This window comes from Ischnura elegans, chromosome 1 (genome assembly GCF_921293095.1).
Source record: "Ischnura elegans chromosome 1, ioIscEleg1.1, whole genome shotgun sequence".
Classification (NCBI taxonomy): Eukaryota; Metazoa; Arthropoda; class Insecta; order Odonata; family Coenagrionidae; genus Ischnura; species Ischnura elegans.
This window is the reverse complement of record NC_060246.1, coordinates 1,474,586-1,494,320: the sequence shown is the minus strand read 5'-3', so window position 1 is coordinate 1,494,320 and position 19,735 is coordinate 1,474,586. Positions and strand designations below refer to the sequence as shown.

Here is a 19,735-nt window from a genome sequence, read left to right as displayed (position 1 = left end):
ATTGCTACGTCTAAAAATTAAAGTTTCCTCTCAGGTCAGACGCGGTTTTATAGATTAGCGTTCTCTACTGTCCCGAAGTAAAGCGAACAGTTTGAAATCATGGGTTAAAATATTCGCAGCCACTTTTAGCCTCTTCAAAGGTAGTAATAACATGACGATTTCCTTGGAGAACATCTGTTTGAGAATTCAGAAGGGCGATTAAGCAGCTACTAGGAAAAATACACAACGCAGCGAACTTCGATTACGTATTTCAATCAAAGTTTTTAAAACTGTACCTAGATACAGTTTACTCAACTGTGATCCACTAGCAGCTAGGTATAGTTGCCCGAAGTCCACTTCCCCGATAACACGCTCGCGCTGATACCTGCAGAAATATGGAGCGAATGCAGCAAATGGCACAAGCGCAGTAGAAATACGATTATGAATGTGATTAAGGAAAGCAAGGTGTTGAGAAAGGCGGATTTCAAATTGAACCTCTTGAGTGATACTGTAGTGTAATTCAGCGCTGAGCAAAAAATCGACCCAGATTATTAAACATGGCAATTCTAAAGACTTGTATACAACCTCATCACCCTGCAATCCGTCGTGATTACACCTTAACGATGCGTTCGGAAGCAGCTTATTCACAAATAAGGACTATTATAGCATCCGGTTCAGTTCGTGCGGTGTTTCGTTCAAGATGCGGTAGTAGACCTAAACATACCATATATGATACTGATTTAATGAAAAAATAACTTAATACGTACTTTAAACCATAATATTATGCTAAAATTGAATTACGTAAAAACACAAGCAAAAATTAACGTAAGGCAACTTGAAGGAAAATAAGTTCTCCGGCAGTGTTCTGAAGACCAAAACATTTACGGCTTTATTTTCATTACTATTCGTGCAGTGCACGAGACATTTCGCAGCAAGCTAATAGATTAGAGATGGGTCAAAAAGAACCGAACTGCAAAAACGAACTGTTCACTGAAATGAACCGGTTCGAAAATGAACCGTTCTCTAAAACACCCTGTTCACTGTTCATGTCGGCACTGCACAATTGCGGCGTACTCGGTACAGTAGGTATGATCATCAAGAGGCATTTTAAACTGCAGCTTACTCGAGCAAGTGCGTTGTGGGTACAACAGATGGCGGTTACGAGGGAGGCCATCCAAGGCCGCCGAAGTGCGTCGTAGACGACCGAGTCCCTCCCCTTCTTTCTCTACTATTCCCCTCCGTCGACGAAAACTAACAGGATAGCCACTGAAAGGTTCGTTCTAACTAATATTTGAACTGATATTTAAAATATTAGTTCTTTCGAACCGTTCGAAATAACTAATATTTTAACTGATATTTAAAATATCAGTTTTTTCGAACCATTCTAAATATAATATCAAATATTAGTTTCCTCGGGGCGTTCAGTTGGGATATCGCGTTCATCTTGATTTCGTATTTTGAACATTTGTGGATTTGTGGATGCATCTCCAAAAATATTGTTTAAAACGCGATTCATGAACTAAGGAAACGATTGAACTCATGATTGTGGAACATTTTTTTCGGTCCCTTTACCAAGATGATCTTTGGACTTGGTTTTTGGCGCCTACGATGATATTTTAATTTTTTAAGTGCGCTGTATTGTGCAATGTGGATGCATCTCCAAAAATGTTGTTTAAAACGTGATTCATGAACTTAAGAAACAATTAAAGCCTTTGGACTTAGTTTTTTCAGGTGCATCATCTAACTAGGAGTTTAATCGTTTCTTAAGTTCATGAATCGCGTTTTAAACAATATTTTTGGAGATGCATCCACATTTCACATCACATCGCACTTAAAAAATTTCATCGTAGGCGCCAAAAACTAAGTCTATAACTAAAAAAGAGTATATGATGACAATATAAAATGTGTACATTGTATCCACTATTTATGTTTTTCTTAGGTTGGTCGTACAGATATTTACTTTTAACTGGTTTAATCTATATTTTACCCTGCGTCGCTTAATTAAGAGTTCTCAACTGATGGTAGTGGGAAACACATATTTGGCTCCAAATTACATCAAATTACTTGTTTGTATCTGCAAACTTTGGCAAGCTTGTAATAACCTATTAACTTCACAGTGGCATTATAATGACATGTATTTCCAAAGTCGCACATTTATCTAACCGCAGTTTGACTGCGAAACTTACCGACTTTCATTTTCCAGAGAACTGATTGTCCGCAAATCTTTAATGGTTTTTCATGGGACCAAGTAACTGAGTAACGTCGACGAGAAATTCGGATGTTAGGTGAGTCACTCAAGGGCTGATAGTTTTTCTTATCAAGCTGCAAACCGGAAACATGAAGAGTACTAGTTCCCCTTTGTAAACATTCCTTATTATTACCCTTGATGGGTTGTGGTTTATGTGCCCGGACCTTTTTTGGCCAATCAAAATGATGCCGATTCTCTGAAATCAATCTTGCATATCCAATCGGCATATCCAATGAAAAGTTTCATGAAAAAGGGTGACATTTTGATTCTAGATGGAGAATTTCAGGATGTTGTGTCATATTTAGAAGATAATTTAGAGTTCAGTGTGCTGATGCCGACGAGGCAAGCGAGCTCAGTTAACGACTTAAGAATTGAATCAATTTTGATTCGTGGCTAAATTAAGACGGGTAGTTAATGGCAGAGAGGAGAATGGTAATATCAAGGAAAAATATTATTGGAATACAATAAACTATAATTTTAATTTATAATTAACTTACAGCGAATGGCATATGGTGCATGAGGCAGCATATTGACATATCGCTGTGATTGTCGTAATGGGAATAGAAGAATACGGTGTTGCGCTCATATAGCAGCAACAATTTATTATTTATCCAATGGACAGTACCAAGATAAAATCACAAGACCGGCCGTGATTTTAACTAGAATTGTTTTAACGGATAAATGAATATTCAGCGGAAGACGAATAACCTTTCAAGACCGATTTTCATTGACATCCTGGAGTCGTAATAAAATTGTATAGTGAAAATTCACCGAAAATGTATCTGTTTTGCTAGATACTGATCACCAGATTTTTTTTATTTGCATGCCAACTGGAAAAAAAGTTGAAACTCATTATTTTTTTCATTTCAGCAAACAGCTATCAATAACTTATGATTAAATCCCAATGGTTTAGCATAAGTGAGGTAATTTGAATTGATTTATATCTGATAAGAAGGACATTGAAAAATTTCAATAAATTCTCATGGTTCGTTTATTACTGTAAAATCAAACCAATTCTAACGTTTGAGAGGAGTGACGGAGGGGGTTGGAGGCCGGGAAATTCTTTTAAGCATACTCGGGCGTTTTCAAGGGCAGAGTAGCCATTTTCGGCACTAGTATCCATACATTTCTGTCCCTGTATCGGTAGAATACTATAATAGATATAAAGGGGTGTTGTGGAGGGCCAGAGCGTAGAGCCAAATGGCCAAAATCGCATATTTTAATCGCATTTTTCGCGATGTTCCACCGGCTAAACATTATTTCTTCAACACGCCAGCCGAAAGGTATTAAATAACACCTCTAGAAAACGTTTTTTTCTTTTTGGCCCTCTCAAACGTATATTATAAAAACATGCTTTAGAAAGTATCAAATCGACGCCATATCTTCTTGTCTCGCTCAAAGTTCTTGAAAACAATTCGAAATCTGCTTCATTAAATAAGGTTTCCAATGCGGTAAACCGCATTAAGGGGGTTCTATCCTAATTCAAAAATCCAAATTCAACCGTCGCCGGATTTTAGTTGCGAAGTCGGCCGCTACGGCCAGTGGAATGGGAAGCCTCCTTGGGTGGAGGGGAGTGGTCGCTGATGGAAGGAAAAAAAGAAAAGGAAAAGGGGTCGAGCTTAGCTTCGACCGAAAACAACACCCGACCCTGTATCAAATTTCACTGCGGAAGGGCGATGTTGAGAGTGGTCAGGATTCGGAGGTTGATTTTTGCTCTCTGGTGGCATTAGTCCCATCTCAGCCACTCGGTTGACGTTTCTTGGAAGAATCCAAATACGCACGCTCTCGACGAGGCTGGTAGGTACGGCCGGCTTCTATGAAGAAAGGCGATTACTTGCATTGTTCTCTCCTTATTCGACTCCCCCTCGAACGGGAGAGCTGGTCAACGTTCGCATCACAAAATTTTTAAGTGCTATTCAAAGTATCGTAAAAGTCAATTACGCTAACCGAAATGCGCGTACTTCGTGAAACTTTTTTTTAACGTCCAACTTTACATTTTTACGTTATTCCTCAGTATGAATGAAATAGTAATCACCCACGTCCATTTGAAAACGTGTATTCAATACTGTTACTTTATGAAACGTGTTCATTCAGCAATCATAGCGTTACAGGTAGAACACTAATGAATATGACGAGTAATGAATGAACGAAAACAGATTTTCAATCATTTTTAATATTTATTGATTTATATGGCAAGAACATCATAAATTGCATATTGCATCATACATCGCATACAGCTTTAATAAGGCCAATAACCCTGAACAGATCGCATCGGGTCAAATTGACTTTTTCCTTCGATGTTTTTTATTAAAATGATGCCGTTTGAATTGGAGTTTTTCCTGTAATTTTCTAATTTCTTGTAATTCTAACTCTAAGTAACGTTTAATATTCAAAGTGTTCCCTAGTTTTGCTGCAACCGATGTTTTGACCCGACGCGACCGTAAGTGGTGCAATTTATTCTCGCTTCCGTTCCATCGTGAAGACGATGAAAATTCATTTGCTCGCATTGGGATTGATTAAATCGCCGATGACCCATCTTCCTGGAGTACACCCATGAGCAAAAACCGAGTGAAATGAATCATCAGCATTTCGCCAATTTTTGCGCAGAATTATTAGATATAATAGTGGAAATCACAAATCCCTACTTTAATTCAGTTTGTGGAAATTATGCAAGAGATCGTGGTACTAGGCAGGTGAGTGAAGATGATTAACTGGCTTTTATTAGTCTCCTTTTTCTCTCAGGTGCGAATAAAATTCTCAATGTTGATATTAGGGAGATTTGGAGCAAAGAAAGTCTATCAAATTTTTCTCTTACACTGAGCTATCGGATTTTTTTCTACGGTGCATTATTTTTTTGACCTAGATAGTCATAGACTAGACTAGAAAGTAAGAAAAGTGACTAGAAAGTCGCAATTACTGAGTTCATTAATAAAATATCCAACAAATTTGAATTTGCAAATACACAATCAGAATACATAACGATCCTTGAGCAACTTATATAATTTCGATGCCGATAACGCAGTATCTAGCCAAAAGCCAAAGAAATATGGTATTGAAGTCATTACTGTGGTGGATGCTAGGAAATTTTACCTGAAAATTGAAATTTATATGTGCACATAGCCAGATGCCCTTTCAAAGAATCCAATTCACCTCATGAAAGTTTCAAACGCTTAGCTGAACACATTGAATGCAGAGGAAGAAACGTTACCATTGGCAATTAGTGTACCAGCAGTCTTAAACAGTAGAAATTTATTTTTTTAAATTGGCTACAGTAAGGACGATGAGTTATAACAAAGAAGACGTTCCTCCTGAATTTCTCCCACGAAAAAATCGAACCTTACATCATGGGCGAGGGGCAGAGAAGGGGCAGCTGCCCCCTCCAGAAGGAAAAATCTCAAAAGTATTTAAGCAAAATCAGTACTTAATTGAAACGAAAGTATTCAACAAATTTTCTGTAAATCCACGAAAAATGATATGCATTAGTAGGTATAAGATATGTAACTAAAATAAAGAGATTTTTTCTAGGAAACGATATCATAAACTAATAAAGCGCTGTTATTATTTTCTTAAAATATTTGTTTCATTCACCTTTTCTATGCTAAAATGTCGCAACTTGGTTTGCGCCCCCCTCTAGATCATGGATTGCCCTCTCCCCCCTAGTTATGACCCTGGGTACGCTCTTGTCTTACATCCTTGCCTTTTTGGCTTTACTCCCGACACTTCCGCGTTGTAATGTCTACGTTTCAATAAAATCCCTGTAGTACTTATTTCTGCCATTATCCACGAGGCAAGTATAATAAAGCCTCATAAATTACCGCCTCAAGTGGTAACAAAATGCTTATATATTAACATTATATCATTTTACAATACTATCAAGGGGGTGTGGATTCAAATAATCAGCTTCACTCAAATTATTACAGTATCGGCCGAAGAACGAAAATGTGTCCCTTTCCGTGGTATTGTCTCCCTTTTCTTACGCAAAGCGACTGATAACCTTCCTGTTTTGTTTGATTTCTCTGCGATTTCCCTCAACCTGTTGCAGTAGTTGCACAATAAATGATTTATGCACTCTAACTATTGGGCAGTTGATACCGTAGGGCAGTACTTCAATCAATTTCTTCCTAACGCTGCTGTCACCATCACCTACGAATGAAATGATCGTATTATAGTATTTTCTAGAACAATGACACTGAATTATTCCGTGCCTTATATTATCGTACCAATTATCCAATGATATTTTAATTCGCGCATTTTTATACCTGTTTTGAACTCTTTGACTAATTTGTCAGCTTCCATTGCTGCCGAGGATTTGCTGCAATTTTTGTACCTTAGCTCTTTCACCTCCAATTTTTTATCTCTACTTCTCGCACAAATACAGCAGTATCTGTTCCTCACTTCAATAAACAAGACCTTTTGAGTTCGAAAGCCGACAATACAGGCCTGTGAAATGAGAGAGAATTTTAATTGTAATTCTACCAAAATGTAGTTTAAAATAAAAAAAATACATCCAATATCGTCCGACAGAATAATCCCTGTCTTACCCCAAAACCAGATTTTAATGCCAGTGTGTTGATAAAATTCACCCTCCTACGTTTGGGCTATAGTACACGCTGTTGGACAAATATACTTCTGAATATTTCTGCTCTTCTAGGTACCAAGGGATTATAGGTATGAAATCATAATAATTTGTCAACAATCCTTAGATTGATTTGACGCAGCTCTCCATTCTTCTCTCCTATCCGCTAGCCTCCTCATAGCGACATATTTCTTCCCTTTTGCATCCTTTATAACCTGTCCAATGTATCTCATTCGGGACCGTCCCATTGCCTTTCTTCCCTTCCACCTGTCCTTCTACGATTGTTTTCATCAGGCCATCATGTCTCATAATGTGTTCAAGTAAGTTGTACCGTCTTTTGCTTAAGTTTTTAAGAAGACTTATGTTTTCTCCCACTTTCTTAGCACTCCTTCATTACTTACACGTTCGATCAATTTTAACTTCATCATCCTTCGGTAGAACCACATTTCGAATGCTTATACTCTTTGACTTCTCTGCTGAGCATATGATGAATTGTTTCCTTACTTCTATGCTTGTAATCTCAGATGTAAGAAGAGTCGTCTTTTAGTAGTAAACCCTCTTCGCCAGCGCTATCCTACTGATTATTTCTTTCTTGCTTCGTCCATCGTTGGTAATTCGGCTTCCCAGGTAAGAAAACGCTTTCACCTCTTCTAGCTTTTGATTTCCTAGCCTAATGTTTGTCCTAGCCTCCTCTCTTTTGCTGCATACTAATATCATAGTTTTCCTTTTGTTAATTTTCAAACGATATCTGGCAATATTCCTTTCTATATTTGTAAAATTCTTCTTAAAATTCTTCTGTCTCTGCTATGACTGCTATGCCGTCAGCGAATCATAGCATATGTACTGCTTTTTATCTGTTAATATTGACACACAAAGACTTCTCCTTCCAATCACCTTAAATTGTAAGGTTTTCTCCGCCTCTTACCTGTTTGATTACTGCTGTGATATCTTCGTAGACGCCTTTGACTTCTTCATCCTAGTAGTCCGTCATAGTTATGCAAACCTGTACCACTACGGTATCTACCGGCTTAGTCTCTAGCTTTACCATAATTATTCATTTATTTAGGGCGGAACCTTTTCCTCTGAATTTCGATCTTATGCCCCTTATCTTTTATATAATTAACGGAAGGAGGAAGATTTCTCGCAGTTTTTCAAAGTAAATTAGTAAAGGCATTGGAAATAATTTATTCCTTACGAAATTAAAGCGAACCAAATGTTGGCAAAGTCCAATCCATTAGTTCGTAATCAGACATGGCATAGTTCCAAAATGATACATTGAATGAATTACACACCATTTGTACGTTGAAGATGTTGTCATAACATTGAAATCTAAGTCACAATAACTTTTCTTCTAATCGTGGAAAATTTCAAGTGTTTATTTCAATATGGAAAAATTCCGCTCCATCACGTTCGAATCTTCGGATTTTATTTTTAAATCGAAGTAAGTATATGCTTTAATGTAGAGCGTTTGAAAACCATTAATCATTCTACCAAATAAAGTTGTTAAGCAAGGAACGGCAACTAAATGTTAGCTTCCGTACAGTGGTTAGAGTTATTTATGAAAGAGGATCCAGCGTCACATGCAAAAGGTTTTTTGCTCTCACTCATACAAAGTATTGCATCGAACAAGTAACTTTGTACGCAGTCACGCGCTCGAGTGCATAGTTAAATACACCAAGTATGTATTCGACCTTTCAAGAAGTGGTGGAGCGCAAGATAGAATTAGATCAGTCTGAAAACTCAGTTGAGAATAACTGGACTAACATAAAAAGTGGATTTCAGGAGGCCGCTAGAGAAGTTCTAGGGAGAAGAAAATGTGTTAAGAAGAAGCCATGGATCACGGATGAAGTCCTAGACCTCATTGAAGAACGGAGAAAGTATAAGAATACGAACACTGAGGAAGGACAGGCTTGCTACAAGAGAATAAGGAACGAGATTTGCCGCAAAGCGAGGAAAGCCAATGAAGCGTGGATGAGGAACATATGTGAGGACGTACAAAATAACCTCGTACAAGGGAAAGTGGAAGTGGCCTATAGAATAGTGAGGAACCATTTCAAGGAACAAAACACAAAATGTAATACCATAAGAGACAAGAATGGAAACATTCTAATTGAAAACGAAGACAAAGCCGAGAGATGGAAGGAATACCTGGAGGAATTATACAACGGGAGCAAACTTAGTTCAAAAGTTGTCGAAGAGGAAAGTGAAGTTGAAAAGAATGACATTGAAGCAAGCATCTTAAGAGAGCTGAGAAGTGCGAAGAATTTAGGACCATAAGCCTGACCACACATGCGTCGAAGATTCTGACAAAAATCATTTACAGGAGAATTGAACGAAGAGCAGAAGAATTCCTGGATGAGGACCAATTCGGATTTAGGAAAAGCAGGGGCACAAGGGAAGCAATTTTGGCACTTAGGATGATCATAGAGAAGAGAATGGAGAAAAACAAACCAACCTTCATAGCATTTGTCGATTTAGAGAAGGCCTTTGATAACGTGGAATGGAATTCAATGCTTAGAATTTTGAAAGAAATCGGCGTACTCTACAATGATCGTAGAATTATTCATAGTTTGTATAAAAACCAAGTAGCTGTAATCAAATGTGGACCAAACGGTGCAGAAGCAAGAATAAGAAAAGGGGTGAGACAAGGTTGTGCACTTTCCCCCTTAATTTTTAATGTTTACATAGAGAAAGCCATCAATGAAATCAAGGAGAAGGCTTCGGGTGTCAATATCCACGGAAAAAATTGGTATGCTACGATTTGCTGACGACATAGCAGTCACAGCCGAGACAGAGAAGAATTTGAAGAAGACGTTGACAAACATGGAAAGGACAATGGCCAGATATCAGCTGAAAATCAAAAAAAGAGGACTAAGATATTAGTTTGCAGCAAAAGAGAGGAGGCTAAAACAAACATCAACCTAGGAAAGCATAAGCTTGAACAGGTGAACGAGTTCTCTTACCTGGGAAGCCGAATTACCAGCGATGGACGGAGCAAGAAAGAAATACACAGCAGAATAGCGCAGGCGTAAAGGGCTTTCTACAAAAAGAAGAATCTTCTTACAGCTGAAAATACCAGCATAGAAGTGAGGAAACAATTCATCAGATGTTACATATGGAGTATGTTTCTCTATGGAAGCGTGGCTTGGACGTTGACAGCAGCAGAGAAGTCAAGAGTGGAAGCATTCGAAATGTGGTGCTACCGAAGAATGATGAAGATAAAATGGATTGACCATGTGAGTAACAAGGAAGTGCTAAGAAGAGTGGGAGAAAAGAGAAGCCTCCTAAAAACATTACGCAGAAGTAGGGACAACTTAGTTGGCCACCTTTTGAGGCACGATGGTCTGATGAAGACAATCGTTGAAGGACAAGTGGAAGGGAAAAAGGGCAAGGGACGGCCCCGAATGAGTTATATAGGACAGGTCATAAAGGATGTAAAAGAGAATAAATATGTAGCTATGAAAAGATTAGTGGATAGGAGAGAGAAATGGGGAGCTGCGTCAAACCAATCTTAGGATTGTTGACTAATGATGATGATGATGATGACATTCGACATGAAAAAATCATTTGGCTAACCCGGGATGCGAACCCGGATATCCCCGATGGCCGGTCAAATAGGCTACCAATTATACAGCGAAGCGACCTTTTTACTTGAATATGAGATTCTCTTTTTCCTTGTGTCTAAGATTCGCCTAAAAAAAATTATTTGATAACGTAACCGACCGGCAATCGGAAGGATCTGGCTTCGAATCCCGGCTTAGCGAAATGTTTTTTTTTCGTGGCAAATAACAGTCATGGTATATATAAAATACGCATATATAAAATACGGATATATGTATTCTCATTCATTTTTAATAATAGTGGAGTATAAGAACGAAAATTCCCTTCGAAAAAAAAAAAATGGGAAACATACGAAGTAAAAGACCTAACTTCAGTGCAGGGTGCCATCCAGGAAGGGTTATACAGTGTACTGAGGGGTAGCGGAAAATTGATCAGGTAATGTTCTTGAGAAATTTAAGTTTCTTCCCAATGACTACAACCGCGCTGCGGTGATGTTAGTATCATTCTAAACTGAAGAATTTATAATTAAATTACATTTAGTTGCCATAAAGTTCTAGACGTATTATTATGCCGAAGAATTTCAACAGTTAAGGTAAATGAGTCTACCTGATCCTGCGCCCTAGTATTTTACATGAAGTCACGCATTTTTATATCGCAATTTGGGGGTTTACTCCGACACGAAATCGTAATTTTAGTTAATGATTCGCTCGATGAATGGGTAAAAGATACTAACTACCTCGTTCAGTCATTCTCACAAAAATTAGAGTCGAAAAATCGAGGAAGTTGCCGCGCACTTCCGAGAAAAGTTGTATTCATCATCAGAGTTTCGGTTCATTACGACCTGAAGTGAGAACAATTCATTGAGAGAATCAGTCGCTCAGAAGAGTGTAAGCAGCGCGTGAAACAGGTTGTCGGTGAGAGATATAACGCTAACAGTGTTCATAACTTCACTCGAGAGAAATAAATATCCCACATTCGAGTTTTATCCTAGTGTATTGGTTGTTTTCTCGTCACACCTACTACGCAAGTAAAATTCTTGTCTTATGCTTGTAAAACTGGTTCGCGGGTTTATTGGATCTCATGTATCTATTTTTGCTTACAAAAGCATATTTACGCAAATAGGAGATAGTTAACGATTAAATTTGGTCATCTAGACGTCATCGCTGTATTACATCGACCAAGCATCAACCCCTGCTTAGTGATACGTTGGTTCAAGTTCAAATTCTTTCTTTTCGGTGACTCACGTAATAATTAATATTAATAATTTTAATAAAGGAATATTTTTTATAAGAAAATAACTTATCGAAGTTTATTCCCTCGGTTGTAAGTTATCGAGAAACATATACGTCGGAAATGCGAGACAAATAAACCAACGTGATACTTTTCACATCGTGTTTAGATGACATAACGGTTACTTTTGAAAATATTTAGACACGAAATGAAGGTATACACAATATATTGCCTACTTGGTGAAATATTTATTCTTTTTTAGCGTCGGCAAGAACTTAAAAGGCGATGGTGTAACCTAGGACCTAACTGATAATGTGCAGTATATTCTCTATATTCATCTTATTTTCAATGTTTGGTTACAAAAAAATTAATATGTTATAGTCATAGCCAATACATTATCGAGAAGTACTAAATTTAAAGCAGTGTCTCCTACTACAGTGTAAATAGCATATTTTGTTGTAGGTTTGGAATGCCAAAAATAGTTAAAATAATTTGATAGTGTATTTATTAGCTGCATCACGTTTTTTACAGATTTTACGTGGACGAAAATACGTGTCTAAAGATATAAAAACAGTTAATAATGTATCACACTTAAAAAGGATTATTCCTAGTACTTATTTTCTACCTTCCCACAAAAGATATGCTTCCTATTTTCTCCTCTATTGGTCTTCATATTCTTCTTCCTCTTAGATTTCCTTTCACTTTCCTTGCATGAGAACAGAAAACTTGAAAACTCGTGCTCCCCCCGTTTCAAACACACCGCTCGCAACACAACACAGGGCTTCGGATGATAAAGAAAAAAAAACTGTTGGCCCGCTGGGGTCCGAAGATGGGCGAGAGAGAGGAAAGGAGGGGACACAAGGGACGTTGGAGGGGAAGTAGTGAGAGAGACTGCTGTGGGGTGGGAAGCTCTTTCCTCGAGAGTGGGGGATCACACAGCAGCGCCATGGAAGAAAAGATCGTAAGCGCTTGACGTTGAGAAAACACGCTCCGGAATTTGAGCTACAGCGTGGTTATTACAAAGATGACATTCATGAAACGTGTCTTATTTCCAAGAAGAAGGATGAATGTTCTCATTTCCCGAAAAAAAAATTCAAATCGCGTTTTCTACGTGGTAGAATTACATCGAGAAAACAGGCGTTTTATTGTGTTTTTCAGCGCCAATAACTAATTAAGAAATGCTTTTCAGATAATTTTTTTCACTAGCCTTCAACAATAATCTTAACTTAAACCATATCCAAAAGAAGTTCTCTCCAGAGTGGAGTATAAGCGAGTAAATGGCGAGCAAATTGAAGTCTGCAGAGCCGTTTTTCGCGGAGGTATAGAACACCCTTAAGAAATATGCCTTCTTGACCGAGATATAAAAAAAAGTGAATTTTGTATTTTTTATCTAGCCGGCCCTGGTAGGCATCTAGCGGGCTGGAAATGTGGGGAGGTTTGTTGTATTTGATCCCAAATCGCATGACTTAAGTATGGGAAAATCCTGGAGGGGGGACTTATCACCCTCATTATCCGGCTATGCCCTTCGACACGGGCACACCTTATGGGGTTGCGAGCATGATTCGCTCAGACTGAAAACACAGGGAGTCAAATCGAACCCTAAACTGTATGACCAATATGTTTTTACCAAATAGGTTCCTGTTACCGTTGGACGGTGGAGCAACGGGTCGTGGGATTTCAGCCCATCCACCATGCGACTGTATCCCGGGCGAAGCCAAAGAAACACAGGCTTGAATCTCTTAAGATATTCCTAAGTCAACACTCGTGAGATTGGCTCGACGAAACTCTCCATTCCGTTGTAAAATTTGCTATTTGGACCTTAAGTAGTGACGTATTTCGTGCCTCCCTTTATAATCTGTCCCGTGCTATTCATCGTCCCTTGCCTTCCTTCCCGTCCACCTGCCCTTCCACGCACTTTATCATTACTATTAACTTATCGATCCATTCCACCTTCATCATTATTCGGCTGCTCCGCATTTTGAGAATTCCACTCTCGACGTCACTGCTGCTTTCAACGCCCTAGCTCGCTCTTACAAAAAAATCATGCCCCTTATGTAGTATCTGATGGGTTGTATACCTTCTTATGTGCATGTGTGTACCTTACTTCTATGTCTGTATTCCTATGATGAATATTTTTATGATTAATATGCCCTAGAAAACTTAAAAATGCCTTCAGATTACTTCAGCAGACTCGCATTCAAGTATAACCGATTTGCTTAATTTACATGCACTCAACAAACGTGTTTGATCAATATGGCTACTGCTGTCTTCAAGTTAAAACACCAAAACACCTTCCAGGAACCTGGACCGTTTTCAGCCGCGTGTCAATAGGTTTAGACTTGAAGGGAAGTGTAGACTTAACTGGCAATTAAGGGAACATATATGGCGTAGAGGAAATGACGGTATAGATAAACTAAGGGGAGGGAATCTAAATACATCGAGAGGGATGGAAATAATACCGATCTGCTTGCGGAGCAGGGATGGAAATATTTAAGATATTTTGACATCCACCACATTTGATGGCCAACGTGCTCCACGGTCACAGCAACGGAAGAAAAAAGAATTGACATCCTTCCATAGTGCTATTCATTCCGGCAAAAAAGAACGCTTCAGGTTAATCAGTATCTTAAATATCAATTGCCAACACTTCCATTGCCATATTTAGTGCGGTATTAAAACAGATTAGTGCGAAAATTACATATATAAATGACATATTTGATACATGATTGGGCAATAATAGAAGCCCAAGAGAATTTTTACATTGCAGAGAAATGCATTGAAGTGTACCCCATTTTTAGTACATTCTTTAGGATTCTGTAATTCAGCCAAAGCTGAAGTTTAGGCATAGGTAAGAACTATGACGGAAATTTCTCGCTAGAAGTATTCTGCCTCAGCTGCTACGATGTAAAGGATTACTGGCTCAAATAACAGATCCGAATACTGCTTTTATGAAAATTATGTCCGTTATAAATTAATAAAAAATAAAAAAATCCGGTAAAAGGGAAGAACGACAGAAGAAGGCCTCGAGAAAGAAACATAGAGCATGCGACGAATGATTCATAGCATAAATATTTTATGGATAAGTACTGAAAGTCAAGCTGATGGAAGAAATGCCTGAAGAGCTAGGTCAAACCAATCGTTGAATTGCTGAGTGACGATAATGATGATGAAACATTAATTAAATGGATTAGAGTAGACGCATCAATATAAGAAATGAGAGGAGAGACACAATCACACACTGGAATAAGAGATAGCTTTCACGATTCCGATTTTCTTCATGGGTGGCCGTCGAACACAAGATCTTTCACATTCGCCGAGATATATTCTGACGAGTAATTGTGACGCACGGATTGAATAATTCAATGTGCTCCCTTGCTTACTCCACGACCCTAGTCGGTGAAATTTATTCTCGTCGGCGTCGACGAAGAAATGTGGAGAGGCATGAAATAATTAAAATTCTTCGAGATCGCAATTCATTTCGGGAGGACTTGTTTTATTTTCCTTCCAACCCCTCCCACCCCCACGACCTCCTCCCCGCCTCCTCCCCCCGTGTGCATTGAATCGATAAATGTATTATTCCCTCCATTTTCCTATCGCCCCAACACCCCCTCCCCACACCCCCCTCCCGCCCCTGAATCTCTCACGGAAAATATTGGCCCTCCCACCCCCACCTCCCAACATTGGCACCGATTCGTGTCGCCCAGCAAAGATTGTGCTGATTATGCTAACAAAGACTTGGCTGATTAACGTGTCATTGATTCTGAGAGAATCGATCGGCTGAGATCATAGCTGCCTAGACAGGAAGGTCACCGCTTGTTTAAGCCTCTATATCGGGGAAAGCGCCACAACCTTGCTGGAGAAAAGCTTTGACCTCACAATTCTGGAGGAAATAAAAATACAAAAGCAGTCGTATGCTCTATATTTATCACCATTTTTAGGAAGATTTATCGAAGTAACGCCCGCCTTTTGAAGAAGATAAACGAATTGCTGAATATCTTTGCAATAGCCTACCCCACGCGAGTAAACCAATAAACTCCTAATGCATAAGTATAGAAATTACTGAATCACGTAGTATTACCTCCATGAAAACAATGGAGGGTAAAATGATGAGGAAAGGAACTCACTTCACAGTGGCCTTTCTGGAAATAGTTGTAGGGTAGTAACCACATTCCTAATGACGAAGTGAGTACCACTTTTCATGAAAATATTATCGAATACTCTGGATTATTGAACTAATAATAACCAGTACAAATCGCTCCTTCGGAAAAAAACATTATGGACGAGCATACCGTATATATACTGATAAGCACCGCATCTGCATATTTCAAAGACATGAGGTGATACAGAGATCTCTAATCGTGCAGAATCCACAAATCTTTAGAGGTCAAGGCTAATATTGACCGACGTCGAATCCAAATCTTTCACGATGGTTATTCCAGTTCGTGTTCTCCACAGCGATGATTCAGTCCTACTACAGCTAAAACACTTTGAATTCGTTCCGCGTTGAATAAGAATGAAAAAATAGCGGCCCGTTCGGCGGCCGGAATAAACCCTGAGGGCAAATGATAGAAAAATAAACAGGAGGGAATCAGTGAGATTCGGGGACCGTTCCTGGAATATAAAACATCCCCAGTGTTGGAATCACAGTCACCAGTTCCGCGCGGAAAATTGCTCGTATCGGAATGGGACCGACTTTGAGTCGAGATGATTTGATCGATAAGGGACGAACGCATAACTCTGTCGCGTAAACATTAGTGAAGTACACATAAGCTGCCACGGAAAAAAATCGCATTGATCTTTTGGAGATCCAAACGCCCACGGTTCGATTCCAGCGGAATATATCACTCGGAGGATGATTTTGAGCCATTAAGAAAGGTATTTGTTATCAATGCATTAGTTAGAACTTTCATGTGTCAAAAATAAACTGCGATTAAGCGTTGGAAACAATGGACTATTTTTCATTACTTATCTCACTCTGCAGATATTTCATTGCGAGGGAGGAGTCTAGGAGCTCAACTTAGACATTTCTCCATGCAGATCATGGGTTGGCAATTCCTCCATGCGTAAGGACATGCGTATCTTCAAACTGAAATGACTGCGCGAGTTGCTATCACCAATTTTCCCCCGACAAATGTTTACTGATGTAACAATTTTGTGCTACCTGTCATAGGGGCCTATTACGTAACTTTGACTCGGAGCTAGAGCTATCTGTAACTCCGCCCGGATTTGTTTTGATTTGTAGCTCCAACTCTATTACGTACCGGCAGGAGTTACGGAAGTCTCGGAAAGAATGCGGAGCTACAGTGGCTCTGGAAAATTCGGAAAGCAAATCTCCAGAAATGAGTCAACCAATAGGAGCTAGGTATCTGATAATAAATGTTTCTGAGCCGACGAATTTAACGTGAATTTCGGAATGGAGTCCCAAACTTGTATATCGTAAGTTAACGTGAAATAATTAATATAAACTACATTGTTGGAATGTTTATACTATAAAGCTTATTCATATACAGTTATATGTCATCCATTGTATACAGTCATTCATTTATCGTCGAATGCAAACCTATTCTCTGCCCATGTTGCTATTATGGCAGTGAATACAATTTTAGATACCGGCAAAGGTCAGAGAAAATGAGCAGGAAGCAGTGCGCGGTGCTCACTAATTTTATGAGTGACCACAGAAGCTTTGCCCCTGGCGTATTCCAACCTCAGAGTACTCTGAGATTCCAACCCCTATGAAAAATTGTATAAACCTGTTTCAAAATTTTATACAATCTTATACATCGCCATGGCAATGTATAAAAATTTGAAACAGGTTTAAACAATTTTTTCATAAGGGAAGGGATAAACGGGGAGGCAACAATAAATAAAATGTGGGGTGACAAACCTTAATATTTTATCCACAATTAACAAAAATGTGCTACTGAGATTGACAGATGCCTACACAGTACGAAGATATTTGTACACACACCAACACATATATTTAATACCAATAATGAAAATAAAAATGCCTTATGGCAACTCCAGCCCGATTACCTTCGCTTCTCAACTGTCATTTGCCATGTCTGCCATCGGAAGGTCAGAATCTGAAGGATTTGGCAATGGATGGACCAATAAACATATATTGGGGAAGTATGATGAGGGTGTTTGTGGAGTATATAAGAAGAAGGAGGCATCTGGCATTAGAAAGGAGGCGAATAAGGGGTTCCCACAATCCGATCGAATTAGATGAAGACTATTTTCGAATGTTTTTCAGAGTGTCGAAAAACATTTTTCAATATCTCTACCGATCTCTGGGACCCACACTAAGGAAACGCAGTATATCTCAGATGCAGAATAAGAAGATTCAACATTACACACGCCCATAGTGATATAATGAAAATTCTTAAATGATATTTATGTTTTTCCACGCTTAGTCCAGAATCTCTGCGTTTCCTTAGTGTGGGTCCCAGAGACCGGCAGAGATATTGAAAAATGTTTCGAAGCGCCTCGCTATCTACCCGTGTCATCACCAGCAGCTCTTCTCCTTCCCGAGACATTGGTAAAATCTTAACTGTTGGTTATTCTGGACGCACAAATTCATTAATACATCATGCCTTTTGCTTGAATTGATTTGGAAACTGGGTTTTTGAATGGAAATAAACTTTGGGTAAAAACTTAAAATACTTGTGTGTGATTATTCGCTTCCCGACACCAAGGGCAAGAACCCGCACGCATTACAATAACATTACGCATCCAGCCATCTTGAGAATGACTTACAGAAATAGGCATAGAAAAAAATAAAATTCTGTGTAGAAATAAGGCAAAAATGCAGGCTCACTTGACATTATTCAGTGAGATTGAGGAAATTCTTCCTCACATTCAAATTAATTCATTTCATTCTCTGATAAAACTGGTTAATCTAAAGGAAAGCATTCTTATTTAATGAAATGGAATTGGGCTGTGATTACTACTGACCGTGCATCAACCGAGAAATAGATTTAACATAAATTTTAAAGCCTTGCATGTCTGATTATATGTATTTATATTTTCCTAAATAATGCAAACTTCCAAGAGACATTCCATTTCTTGTAACTAATCGCGATTCCAAGTCGAGTTGCGCCACTAAAAGTTTTTGAGAAGCATTGCAACACTACGGAAGTTATAATAAACCAATTAAAATGCGAGCGAAGCGAAAGAATAAATTCAAGTTTCAACGGGGCGCAGAAGTTGGTAAGAACACGATGCTAGTGATATTAGGTATAAACTATCCTTCATAGCAGCAAAATGACAAAAATACCCTGAATAATATTGAGGTCCTACCTTAATTAACTTGAAGCCTTAATCAGGGTCATTCCTTCCTCCGGTGGCTGGAGATGTCCGATGGAGATAATCCTCGGGCAGGGGCAGAAGGGGTCACACAAGGTTTCATCGTGAGGGACACTTCAAAGAGTAATCAGCGAACACGTTAACACGCTTAGGAACACGCAACCACGACATAAAGAATTACACTAAAGGCGTGGATGCAGATCAACTGAGAATAAGGGCGACACTAACACTACTATCATGAAGACGACACATACACGACGTTTACAGTGGATAGAATACACGCGACGCGTAGAAGACATCCTGGGCGTTAATTCTGGTTGCTCCTTCGATAAGGGTTTACATTAACTAATCATAAAAAAATAAGATTCACTTATTTCACCACCGACACGAGTTATCGAACGATAATAATAATAACAGGAACAAAGCACTCGGCGATCGTTCAGGCGATGGACTCGCCGTCCGGCATATGTCGACGGTCTGAATGACGCGTGTGAAGTGCACCACCCTCTCGACTCGATAAGGAAGGACACACCTGTTTTAAGGCGAGACGCAATGAATCACCAGTTGGGAGGGGGGTGTGTTTGAAATATGCTCAGAGGTAGAATGTCTCCGAGAGTCAAAGAGGTCCCTCCGGAAGCCCTGCGGAAGAAGTAAATGTAAAGGCCGTTTTACACGGTACACGGAATTGCGCAGTCTGACGTACGTGTGAAGGCGCAATCAAAATTGCGTCGTTTAACACAAAAATTTCAGCCTGAATTAACTATCTCAAACTATTTTCTTTAAGAATAATTTGTAACAATTTGTTTTGCCCATATAAATCAGCTAGCCAATTAAAA

At 38.9% G+C, this 19,735-nt stretch overlaps 1 protein-coding gene across 11 annotated transcripts in view; it reads right to left on the bottom strand.

The window, feature by feature from the left end:
* LOC124154514 overlaps window positions 1-19,393 on the bottom strand; it is a 270,506-nt gene extending 251,113 nt beyond the window's left edge. For 9 of the 11 annotated variants that reach the window (XR_006863946.1, XR_006863950.1, XR_006863951.1 and 6 more), the window contains exon 1: window positions 18,894-19,393. The gene's annotated coding sequence lies outside the window, so the exon portion shown is untranslated. The remainder of the gene's footprint in view (window positions 1-18,893) is intronic. The other 2 variants (XM_046528316.1, XM_046528311.1) reach the window with 2 other exon arrangements.
* Window positions 19,394-19,735: the final 342 nt, after the last annotated feature.